The 12742-nt window shown below is 32.8% G+C and overlaps 1 pseudogene; it reads left to right on the top strand.

Annotated features, from left to right (window-relative positions):
* The first annotated feature begins 1668 nt into the window (after positions 1-1668).
* On the top strand, positions 1669-6467 carry LOC105766183 (uncharacterized; annotated as a pseudogene).
* Positions 6468-12742: the final 6275 nt, after the last annotated feature.

Genomic DNA, 12742 nt, shown 5'->3' with positions numbered 1-12742 from the left:
TTCATTGTGAACTTAGTGAATAATTAGAAACACTACACCAAAATAGGCTTTTAGCGGCATTTTTAGCGGCATTTGGATAAAAAAACGCAGCTAAAAATCAAGCATTAGCGGCGCTTTTCAAAAAACGTCGCTAAAGATCGAGCATTAGCCCCGCTTTTTGGAAAATGCCGCTAAAAATGAGCATTAGCGGCATTTTTAGAGTTTTTGGGGCTTTAGCGGCTCTTTTTCAAGACTTTAGCGGCGTTTTTGAAGAAGCGCCGCTAATGCTCTATCTCTAGAGATAGTATTAATTTTAAAATATTGAATTAATTATCATTATAGTTTAGGGTTTATGGTTTAGGGTTTAAGATTTAGGAGTTACTATTTTAAGGTTTAAGGATTATGTGTTTAGGGATTATGGATTATGGATTATGGTTTATGGTTTAAGGGTTGGTGTTTAAGGTTTAGGGGTTATGGGTTATGGGTTATGGGTTTAGGGTTTATGTTTTAGGGTTTAGGGTTTAAAAGATTAAGGTTAGGGGTTTAGGGTTTAAATTAATTGGTGTTTTTTAATTTATATATTAAATAATTTCTTATGTAATTGTAAAAGAGATAATATTAATTTTAATATATTAAAATTATGATTATAGTTTAAATTATTTAAGAGATAATAGATAAATTTTATATATATTAAATGGTTTAGGATTTAAGGTTTACTTTAGATTTGTTAAATGATGAAAATTTATACAATTAATTAATGCTTTTATATTTAATCTAAACCATTTGATATATTTAAATATTAGATTTAAAAAAATTGATAAATAAATAAATAAAAGCAATGATTGATATGGATATGTAACTATCTATTTTGGATAGGACCAATTTATAACAAATAAAATGAAATACAAAACTAAAATCATTCCACATCAAACATCTAGCAAAATAGTTATATTTTAGTTAGAAAAAATATCTCTAATAAAATGGAGATTAGATCGAAAAGAATAATATAAAATCATGATTAAAGTTTCAATCTTTAATAGAAATTTGATTTGTGAAAGATTGATTGCTTACATTGAATAATTCTAACTTAATAATTAATTACTGACCATTTAATACAATCAATTAATGCTTTTAAATTTAAAATTATTTAATCTAAATCACTTGATATATTTAAATATTAGATTTTAAAAAATTGATAAATAAATAAAATCACTTAACTAATAATTTTAGCAAATAAAATAAAAAAATTTTAACAGAGCAAAACAACATCATTTTGTTCAAAATAAAATGATTTTTTGTGGCATTTTTCAAAAATGCCGCAAAAGATAAGCAATAACGGCACCTTTTATAAAAATGCCACAAAATTCATTTTGCTTAAAAAAATTGGAGCCGATTTTTTCCCAAATTTCCCCCCTAAAACCCAAAAACTAAAAAATCCCAAATTCGCACTGATTTGTTCACAATATCCCAAACGAAAAAAGTCACAAAATTGGAGGAGTAGAACGACGCGCTGCGATTCGTTCTCCACGGCGTTAAGAGCGACCTTGTCGGATCTCACCCTCTCCAATCTGCTTACGAATTTTATTTTTCGAGAACTTTCTTTAGTTTCTCCATTAAAAATTGTTCATCTTCTCTTTTTTTTTTACCCTTTTCATTTGCATCGTATCCATTTGTCTGTCATTATGCACCTATTTTCCATCTTAGCTAAGACGGTAAGTTCTTATACATTTAATCTTTCTTTTTCCTCATTTGGATTTTGGTTAAATGGGAAGTGTAGGAAAAAAGTAGCTGAAAGTTTTGGGTTTTGCTTGGTTGATTTTCTGTTTATTTCACATTTTCCTTCTAACCAAACAAAGGGTAAAGATAGAATGTTATTGTACAGTATCTATGAGGATTTGCATATACAATTTACCTAAGTATTAGGGTTTATGACATTAATCGGTAACTCCTTTTTTATTTTTTAAAGTGCCGCTTTCTTTAAGGATCAGCATTTCAGTGAACTCTGTTGGACTTGAATTTGAGATGTGTAAACTGTTTGAGTATTTGGAAAGACAACAACATGCACTGAAGTTTCTACTCTTTATTTATTGTTTCAGGTTGAACTATTATTCACCAATGACTTTATTCTGGAAATTTGCAGCTTTTTTGACGAGAAGTTTTAAGACTTTAAGGTTGGGTTTGGATGGACGATGTGTTTACCTACAGTTAGTGTAAAAACAGTAGTGGCGGTGAGATTAGATAACGTAGCGATACTGTAGCGTAAGACAAAAAATAAGCTAAACGCACCGCACCGCACCCAATCGCCCATCCAAACCCATCCTAAGTCTCTGCCTAAAATTTTGCTTCTTTTGTGAAAATTGTAGGCACATTGCATCTCATGGAATCTTGAAAGTATCTGAAGACATGGTGCATTATACTTATAGGTTAGGAGGTTAGAGGCGGAAGGTCTGGCTTCGAAGCAAGCCGAGGCAATAACAGCAGCCATGACTGAAGTTTTGAATGACAGCTTAGAAAATGTGTCTTTTTCAGTTGTTTCCAAGTTTGAGATGCGGAAAGTAAGCTCTTTTTATTTTTAATGCTTCCATACGTTGTATTCACTATGGAAACTTAATTTTTGTCTTGATAGAGTGAAATGACTCAAGAATCCAATCTGTCGAAGCTCAAATCAGAAGTTCAAATATCTCAGGTATTTACTTTTTTGTAAATGGACTTTGCGAACTTATCGATTTTAGTCTCCTTTTTATGTGTTTTCGACTTTTGGTATTAATGAAGTCCCTTTTAGTTGGGTTTGTTCTTATTAATGGAAGAAAGCTTAACATTTGGCCCATTGCAAATTGCTATAGAGACAGTGTTAACATGTCTAGGCCCTTCTTCACGCTGTAGTAAGTCGATTTGAGACTCCTAAACTTATTTTTAAACAATAACAGTTGATTGCTTGACAAGGGAAACAGTATTGAATGATTGGCTATGATCCAAGAAACCATCAATGGACTTCGATATTTACTTTTAGATTAGATGAAATTGCTTCAGCAGGTTGATTAACAGAGAGGGTTGTGCATACAGCTGATCAGAACCCAGGACTACTGCATTTTAGGGAAAGAGGAAAAATTACTAGCTCAGATTTTGAATATATATTACTGCATTTTAGGGAAGGATATATTCTTGTTTTTTGGTAGGACATGGCTTCATAACTCTGTTATGCGGTCATGAAAGGTTTTATCAACTTGCTTTTGTCATGGCCCGCATAAAGGAAGCTGTAACTTATGCATAAACTTTTTACTTTTCATGTTCCAGGATCATTCCAGAGACTCAAGACTTATATATTTGAATTCTGATTACATTATTAAGGTTGTTGTAAATTATATTTTTACTAGAAAATTTTGAATGATAAAAATGTATAGAATTTAAAGTCTATTGATTTGATTCGATTTGTTGCTCCTTATATTTGGGTGTTTTAAAGAAAATGTCCAAAAGCTAACACTTTGCCACACTTTGCTGAGATTGGTTTCTGTCACTTTGCAATCTCAACAATTCATTTTTATAATCACGGGATCATTGTACTTCTGTTTTTTTTCCTTCAGTTTTTCAACTATGGATCAATTGAAGTCAAAATGCCATTTATTGCCCACGGATGGTCCTCATGTTTTTTCCTGGAAATTTGAGAGGGGAGGTTTTAGGTTTTGGTTGCTCTAAAATCACAATGGTCCCTTCACTCACTTTCTACAACCTTTTCCCAAATCTGAAGCTTTCAATAGGTATAGCCGTAAACGGGACTCAATGCTAGTTCATATACCCACGACCTCAAAATGAGACGATGACCATGCTTGAGATTAAGAGGTTAGACTTTACACAGCATTGGGAATCCATTGCTGTAGCAAAGATGACATTATTCACTAATTTTCGCTATAGGGGTTCATTGTATTGTTTCATCTGCATGAACTCAATATAAAGCTTGCTATTTAATGCAAATGTTAGTAGAGCTTTGTACAGGTTTAACAGAGACAATACATGAAATCAATTAAAGGAGAATTAGAGCTTAAATTTGTATTAAAAATTATATGCACGTATTGTTGGATCATGTTGAGAATACAGGGGAAATAGTGGATGGCATGGCAGCCTTGGTAGAAATGTCTAATGCTAATGTTAAAAGATTGGATCCTGAACTTTAGTGCTACACACGAAGCATAAAAATGATTCATTCTCACTTCCTACTCTTCGTGTCTTTTGATCAGTAGTTTTCAGGATAAAAGAATTTTGAAAAGTAATAATAGTAATGATGATGAGATTTTGGGGAAAAGATTCCTTCTTTGGCTTCATAATTCAGATCACTATGTGCCCTTCTTCTCCAATTGCAGGAAGCATTTTCATGGGGTAAAAATGTTCACCAAGATAATGAGTTGATGCATCCTTGTTCAACTCACAAATGCAGTGGTGAGTCAGCGTTTTGAACTGGTCCTACAATGGTTGGTGGATGCAAAAGTAAAAGAAAAAGGTTGGTAAGGGAATATATATCAATATTTTGTTATATAATATACGATATTTTCATTTTTTAAGTGGCTAGGATTGTGAAACTCCATTTTCAACAAAACTCAGCTTCAGAAAAATAAATGGAGAAGGAAACCCAAGTTCAAATTCCAAGGGTGAAGCTGGGTACTCAAGAATTGGAGGTAAGCCAAAATGGGTCTTCTTCATATTATATTAGAAATAGGGATTTATGATATGATAAGATATTATTTGACATTTTGATTGTTCTTTTGTTTTTGCAATGGATGCTGCAATATTGGGATTCAAACCCCAAATTTGTTATATAATATTGCTTAAAATTTATTATATGAAACCAAATTTGTTAGATAATAATGCTGCCCTGAGATTCAAAGTCAGCAGCGAGAAGTTAAAAGGCTTAAGGTTGTAAATTCCTTTTATTGGATCAATTTAGGTAATATTTGGTTGTTAGTCTTGCTTTACTTTTTCACGTTCGTAAAATATATTAAACATGTGTTTATGGAAGGAAACATTGTCTTATATTACTACCAATTATTTTCTTTGTTTATTACAAATTTAGGTAATGAATGCAGGATTCGAAAATGAATTTTATCTCTTGAAAAAGCTAGAAAGGTGGGTGACATAGGCACTTCCCTCCTTTTTGTTGTTTTAGCAGCCTTTAGCTCTGGTTAATTATAGTGAATTTTTCCCCTTGAAAACTTGCAGAGAGGGGAAAGAGGAGTGGCTGCCAATCGACTCAAAACCTTATTGCTCCTCTTCTGGATTTGATGCTATCTCTACTTTATTTCAAGAAATTGTTGCAGCTCTAAATTCCTTGAATGTTGCTGTTGAGCAGGAATAGATGAGAAGTCATGTTCTTGATATCCACTATCATTGGAGGGACTTTCATCAACTGATACTATGCGGCTGTCATTAAATTTACTCATATTTTGTCCCCAAGTAAGTTGTAACTTTTCTTATTTCGACCAATGCTTTCTACCTCATCTTCTGGTCAAGGCCTATAGTTTCTGATATTTTTCGCTTTTGCTTTGGATAAACTCAAATGGTTCATTAAAATATTTATTTTGTCATGTAGTGGTATTGCAGATGAAGGGTTTATTGAATGTCTACTAGTATACCAATTTATGCTTTATCATTCCAACTGAGTTAGTGAATCTTTCTGATTATATAATAACAAATAGATATTATGGGAGGCTCGTCTGATAATCATTTGAATTGAGTTAAACTTCATATATTAGTCAATGCTGTGAGGCTTTCATGCATGTTTTGCCCTTAACGTTAGAAACTTGGAATACCCAACATTTTAACTATGTTTCTCTGCCCAGGTATGCTTTGGATGACATAGGTTCTGGATCCCATGTGCATCTCAGTTTATGGCAGAATGGACAAAATGTTTTCCAAGCATATCTGATGCATCTTCTCAGCATGGAATGTCTAAAGTTGGAGAGGAGTTCATGGCAGGGGTTTTAGATCATCTTCCCTCAATTTTGGCATTCACAGCACCGCTTCCAAATAGGTTTATTCTCTACTTCTTGCACACGTGTATTTGCTGCACATGATAATATTCCTGTAATGCATTCATGTATTCTAAATCTACTTTGATTTTATGTTCCAACTTTTTTTTGTCTTCAGTTATGATCGCATACAACCTAATACATGGAGTGGAGCATATCAATGCTGGGGCAAAGAAAACAGAGAAGCGCCTTTGAGGACTCCATGCCCACCTGGGATTCCAAATGGATTTGTGAGCAACTTTGAGCAAGCAATGAATACATGGGAGCATATGGCTTGAAGCCTAATCTCTTGGCTCTCAATTCATTGATAAATACATTGTATTTTTTATTACCTTGCAATGTGTATAGTCATAGGCAGGTTCAACTACTCAGTCTATTTCTCATATGTATTATTTATTTTAGTTTTGATTCTAAATTTTTATTTTTACTTTAATATTTATGACAACTTGAGTTCTAACTTTTGGATTTTAATTGTGTTATTAATTTATTATTTTAAATTCTAAAACTAAATTCATTAATTTTTATATTTAGTTTTAAAGTTAAAATTTTCATAGAAAATTTAATTTAAATAATATTTTTTTATTTATCCTTAAAAAGTATATTTAAAGTTAAAATTTTAAAAAATAAAACATAATATAATATTTATCATAAAAATAAATATTATTTGATTAATTTTTTTTAAAGGTTATGTTTTTAGCGGTGTTTTTGCGAGAAGCGTCGCTAAAGGTTTGTTCTTTAGCGGCGTTTGTGATAAAAACGCCGCTAAAGGTCAAGATCTTTAGTTGCGTTTGTGATAAAAGCGCCGCTAAAGGTCAAGATCTTTAGCGGCGTTGTGATAAAAGTGCCGCTACAGGTCATGATCTTTAGCGGCGTTTTTTCACATAAACGCCGCAAAATTTAGCGGCATTGTCTATAGCGGCACTTTTTGAGGCGCTTGTGAAAGCGCTGCTAAAGGCCTAAAAAAACGCCGCTAAAAGTCTATTTTGCTGTAGTGAAATCAACAGAGTATGCTTAAAACTAGAGTTTAAAATAGAAAACAAGACTTAATTTGAAAATTTTTTCAAGTGTTGGGTTTGCGAAGAAGGTCATGAGACCTAGTTTGCCTATTTTGTCTGTCAGAAAACATAAGTTTGTAAAAATAATTTCATATAACTTATTGAAAACCAAACTTAAAAAACTTGGCTTGTGCTCGTTTGAAAAGAGAACTTATATAGCATGATACATTCCCACAAACTTGTCATATCAGAATGGTTGAGAAACATAAAATACGTTCTTACCCTTGTCACACTTATTTTATCAGTCTCGTTGGATATGTAAATCTCCTTACAATGCCTCAAAGTGACTCAAAGAGTCCTTATAACATGTTCCATAAGTGCAGCACAAAGCAATACACTCTCATGTATAGAAACATGTCCTGGTGAATAGAGCAAAGCTTGACATTCCCTTATCTCTCCACATGTCACAGAGCATCAATGCTCAAAATCACAAAACTGATAGGTTAGTACTCACAATCCTTTGGTATACAAATAAATAATAAAATAACTTAAGTCTCGTTGGATATGCAGATCTCCTTATAACGCCTCAGAGTGACTTGAAGAGTCCTTATAACATGTCCCATAAGTGCAGCGCAAAGCAATACACTCTCTTGTATAGTAACATGTCCCGATAAATAGAGTATAGCTCGACATTCCCTTATCTCTCCACATGTTCTAGGGCCTCAACGCCCAAAATCACAAAAACTGAGAAGTGAGCGCTCACAATCCTTTGGTATACCAACATAAGACTTTCGAAGGAGCATGTACAGAGACTTATCACAGAGAGCTCGTATAGGGAGCTTACTTGAAAACACTTTTATAAAGCTCATATAAAAGCTCGTAAAACACAATTTATAAGCTCGTACTTTAAAACATACATTAAAATATTAGCTCATTTATGAGCTTGCATCAAACTTAGCTTAAAAACATAGCTTAAAACTATATCTTGAAAATAGAGCTTCAGAGTTTGAAAATAGGGTTTTGTTGAAAACTTACTATTGAGACTTAGTTTTTAAAAACAAAGTTCTTGAAAACCATTGCAGTTTGCACACAAGATATGAACCTTCGAACATTCTTACTGAAAAACATAATAGTGAACATACTTATGATGATCCAAACCACTCATTGAAAAACATATTAGTGAACATGCTAGTTCGCAATATAAACATACACAAAGCTTACTTAAACAGACAAACCTACAGAATTCACACATGCAACCGAACCTAGCTTTCTGGACAATCAAACCTAACAGGGAAAAAACTTACCCTGGGTGCTACGAACTTAGTTCGGAACAAAGACTTGATGGTAGAATATTCAATGAGAGAATTCTCATGAATTAAGGGTCATATTTATAGTCCTAAATGTCCTAGAAATCGTAGGATACCCTACTTAACTTACGAAAGATGTTACTTGCACGAAAAGTATTCCTAGATACACCATATCACTATTTCCTAATTTGAGTCTGACTCAATCTTTGACTGGCGAACCTCTAGTTCGTAACTCAACTGGCGAACTCCAGCTCACCAAACACATTGGTGAACCCAACTTGGCAATGAATCTAGTGAACCCCTTACCATATCTTTTTGCATACACTGTTACGCTGTCAACACTCTTTTGGTGAACTTCCTAGCTCGCCAAAGTACTAGTTCGCCGCAACACTAGTGAACCCTCACTTACAAGGCCAAAACTTTCAGGCTTGATCTCGGGATGTTACAGAGGCCATAGGTATTGTTTAGGGACCTTCTCCCACTCAATATTTTAAAAACATGCAAGGTTTTTAATTTTCAATTTCAATCATGAATGATTAATATATACATGACAAATATATGTGGCATTCTTCCCAAATCTATATGAATTGCTCATATCATATATACATGAACATACATACGTAGTCATATAAATATCACTATGCTTACCTCATAAGTATACAAGCATAAAATTTAAATGAGTCTGATCAACCAAAGTTTTCATGATTCCATCCTAAAAAAAAAATTATAAAATTACAAAATTCACCCCAAAGCATACTTTAATGTTGCCACCACGGTCTTTTGTTGCGGTACTAGTTCACGTTTCCATCGTCATCGTCTTTCTGTTGCAGTTTTTGTGTCACCGTCATTACCGACCACCATCGAGTCATCATCGACCACCATTGGGCCATCATTGACCACCGTCGTTGGACCACCATCGGCCATCGTTGTCGGACCACTGTCGGCTCCACTGGGTCAGTTTTCATCATCCTATTTTTTGAGTTTTGTTAGGAAAGAATTAGGTTACAAAATTTCTATGTTCGTTTCTGGCTCAAATATTTTATTCTAAATAAATAAATAATAAAATAAAATCTTGCATGGAGATGATAATCCATGATCTAAAACATACATGCCCGAAAAAAATTAAATTACAAATAAATTTCTAGGAATCACGAATTTGGTAAAATTACTTTATCATCCGTAGCAATAAAATAATTATATACATTCATTCACATACATTCCCCTGAACATGTGAATAATTACAAGAATGTGATATCTTATCAAATATTAATCAAACAAGATGAATAGAGAGATTCAGTCTCGGTTTACACTAAAAACATAACACAACCTGGAGCTCTGATACCAATTGGTGGAAAAAATTTAGTTTGAAATGATTTTCTTGCACAATGAAAGATTAAAATTTTAAAAATTGACCCGGTTTGTGATATTTAAAGCAATAAAACTTAGATTGAAATCGTACCTATGTTTTCGAATTAGCGAATCCTTGATTTCAACTTTCAACTAAATGATCTTTTCCACTATTCTCGTACCACGAACTGCTTCAAGTGTGGGCTCGAACTAATTGAATAAAAATAAAGAACTAGAAAAAGTTTTCTTTTCTTTTTTGGGTGAAAACAAAAGTTTTCTCTTCTTTAATAGAAATTGTTAGAATTGTTAATTTGGAAAATATATTTAATAGTTGAAAATAAATTCTCTCTATTTTTATTACAGTTTTCTGTTAGTAGCCCTACTAGTGTCATCTATTTATAGGAAGAGAAGGTAAAATTCTTGTTGAATTGTAGAAGTTTATTTCAACTAGAAAAATAACATTCTACTTTAAGTAGAAGTAGGGTGGACGACATCCCCTATTATTCCTACTAGGGTTGCCACCTCTTTATATTACATTAGGGGATTTTGAGTCTATTTCATATCGGGTCCAATTACGAGTATTTCCCGGACTTTTTGACCAAGTACTTTGTAATTTGATCCAACCTAACTCTAATTTTCTATTTCCCAAAATAAAATTCAATATTTTATATTAAATAATTTTCTCATTCTAATTTTACCCTCGATAAAATTATGACAATTTTACCCCTAATAAAATTTTCGAGAAAATTTGTTTAATATTTCACCACTCAATACATTCACTATGACTGAATGAATTATTTTCATTTTCGGGCTTTAAAATAGTTAAAAAAACATAAACTCATACTTTCGCTCATTTCTGAGCAATCCATGTACATTTGCAAATGTATACTTTCTCATTTCCATTTCCATTTTGAGAAACCTACATTCATTTCCAAATTATTCCATTTCTCCATTTCGGATAAAATCATAATCATTCCTAAATGTTTTTCATTTCTCTATTTCTATTCATCCCATGCATTTCGATTCAAACACGCAATTCATTTCTGGTTTCAACGAGCTGGCGGAGGGACTGATTGAACATATGCAATTGAGGCTCAAATGATTTATAATTAAGTTCTAGCTTTTCACCTATTAATTATAAACTCATTTAGTTAAGAAATCATTCCACTATAATATTGTGACTGAGCTCTCCCCAGCGACATACCATTACGAAAGTAACACAACCAGTTCTCGTCTAATGACACTGTTATAAGTGTGTTACCTTCATAAGATATTTTTGATCTATTTGAGATAATATATGTTCTCCTAATATGATCCTATTTTATCTCATGGTAATCATTACATCTTCCTTCATAAAAATTTAATTAGTATAAAATTGTTAGCTTGGAAGAATCAACTCGAGATCGTCGATAGGAAGGTTGAATTGGCCTTTGAGAAATTGTAGTGGAAGCAATGAAAAATATGCAACAAAGAACACAAGGATTTATAATAGTTTGACCCCAATTGCCTACTCCACTACCTTAGCTTACCACAACTAAGGATTTCCCCAAATTCACTAATTTGGCAACCTTTGAGGACAAGGTTTAACCTTACAATCTCTTAAGATTTATGCCCCAAAATCTTAAGATACAATTCCTTTAAGGTTTCTACCCAAACCTTAAGGATTAACCCTCTCTCTCAAAGAGAAACAAATGATCAAATAAAGAAACAATCCTTACAAGATCAGGATGTTTGCTAATGAAGCACAAGTACAAAGAAGAACACTTGATCTAGATGAATACAATGAAAGCTCACAAGTGTTTACTAGAAAATGTATGAAAGAATTAAGCTCTAGGTTGTTTTGATTGATCTTTAAGCTTTTCACATTACTCTTGTTGTTGCTAGACCTTTGGAAGATGATATTTATACCTTCTATTTGATTTCCAACTGTTGTGGTTCTTTTAGAAGTGAACGTAGCCGTTTGGGATGAAATACCAGGTCATTAACTGCATCTGCAGCAACGAGTATTGATACCTACTAAAAGGGTATCGATTTTTTTGTAATTAATGTAGATTTCAATTACCGTTGGAGCAGGAATATCGATACCTTTAGGAAATATATCGATACCTTAAGAAAAGTATCGATACCGGATCGATACCTACTAGGGTTTGAAAGAAACATAATGTCAATTTGGTATCGATTATCAGAGCGGTATTGATATCTTGTAAAATATCGATACTTAGGCAAAAAGTACCGATGCTTTTTGTCTTGCAGCAATTCTAACTTGTTTGAAAATGGTTAAAACATATTTGAAAATGTTTGACTCAATTAAAATCATTTCAACTTGATTTTATCAAATTGCTCAACTTTACTTTTATTCAAAAACACCTTAATTTGTTATATCAAAACATATTATCCAATAAGGCTTAGTTTAACACAAATATTAATCAAGTCATTCATCACAAAGACGAATGATCCGTGGCCACATTTACTTTTCATCAACTATCTAATGCCAATGAGATGATATCATTTACCCATATCTTGGACTATGGATTTCGCTGTTGTGAATGACGCTACATACTGCAGAAGTCATACACCCAACGCACTAACTTTTGGTTTCTTATCTATTTGAACTCAGACTTTTACTTAGATCAAAATGTACGAGTCACACATACATAGTCCGTCATCTACTCAGGATTTAGGTATGTCACACTAAGAACATCAAGAGTGAATAAATCTATAAACGAATTCAGGATCTCTTCTGCTTGGGTCCAGTTCGATGTATTGTCAGTCCAACTAGTCACATCTATGTCTCTATCTTCTGGGAGTCGTTTGCTCTGATGCTTAATAAAAAACATCTCCCAAATTGGACTTGATAGACGTCATATTAGTATTTCACTCGGTTTGTTCATTTTATATTAGACTAAGTTATCTTTCTGTATTACGATCCAACCACATAATACTGCTTAGGATTAGTTAAACATTAGACAACTAGTGAGCAACATTTTCTTCTATTTTGCTTTATGTGCAAAAACCATGTGATGACAATATACAAAGTATTAACGTAATTCATGAATAGATTTATTAACCAATCTGTTCAAAAAATTACAGGTGTACT

Source organism: Gossypium raimondii, chromosome 5, assembly GCF_025698545.1.
Source record: "Gossypium raimondii isolate GPD5lz chromosome 5, ASM2569854v1, whole genome shotgun sequence".
NCBI classification, from domain to species: Eukaryota; Viridiplantae; Streptophyta; class Magnoliopsida; order Malvales; family Malvaceae; genus Gossypium; species Gossypium raimondii.
The sequence above is the reverse complement of the archived record's forward strand: the minus strand, read 5'-3'. Positions and strand labels throughout refer to the sequence as shown.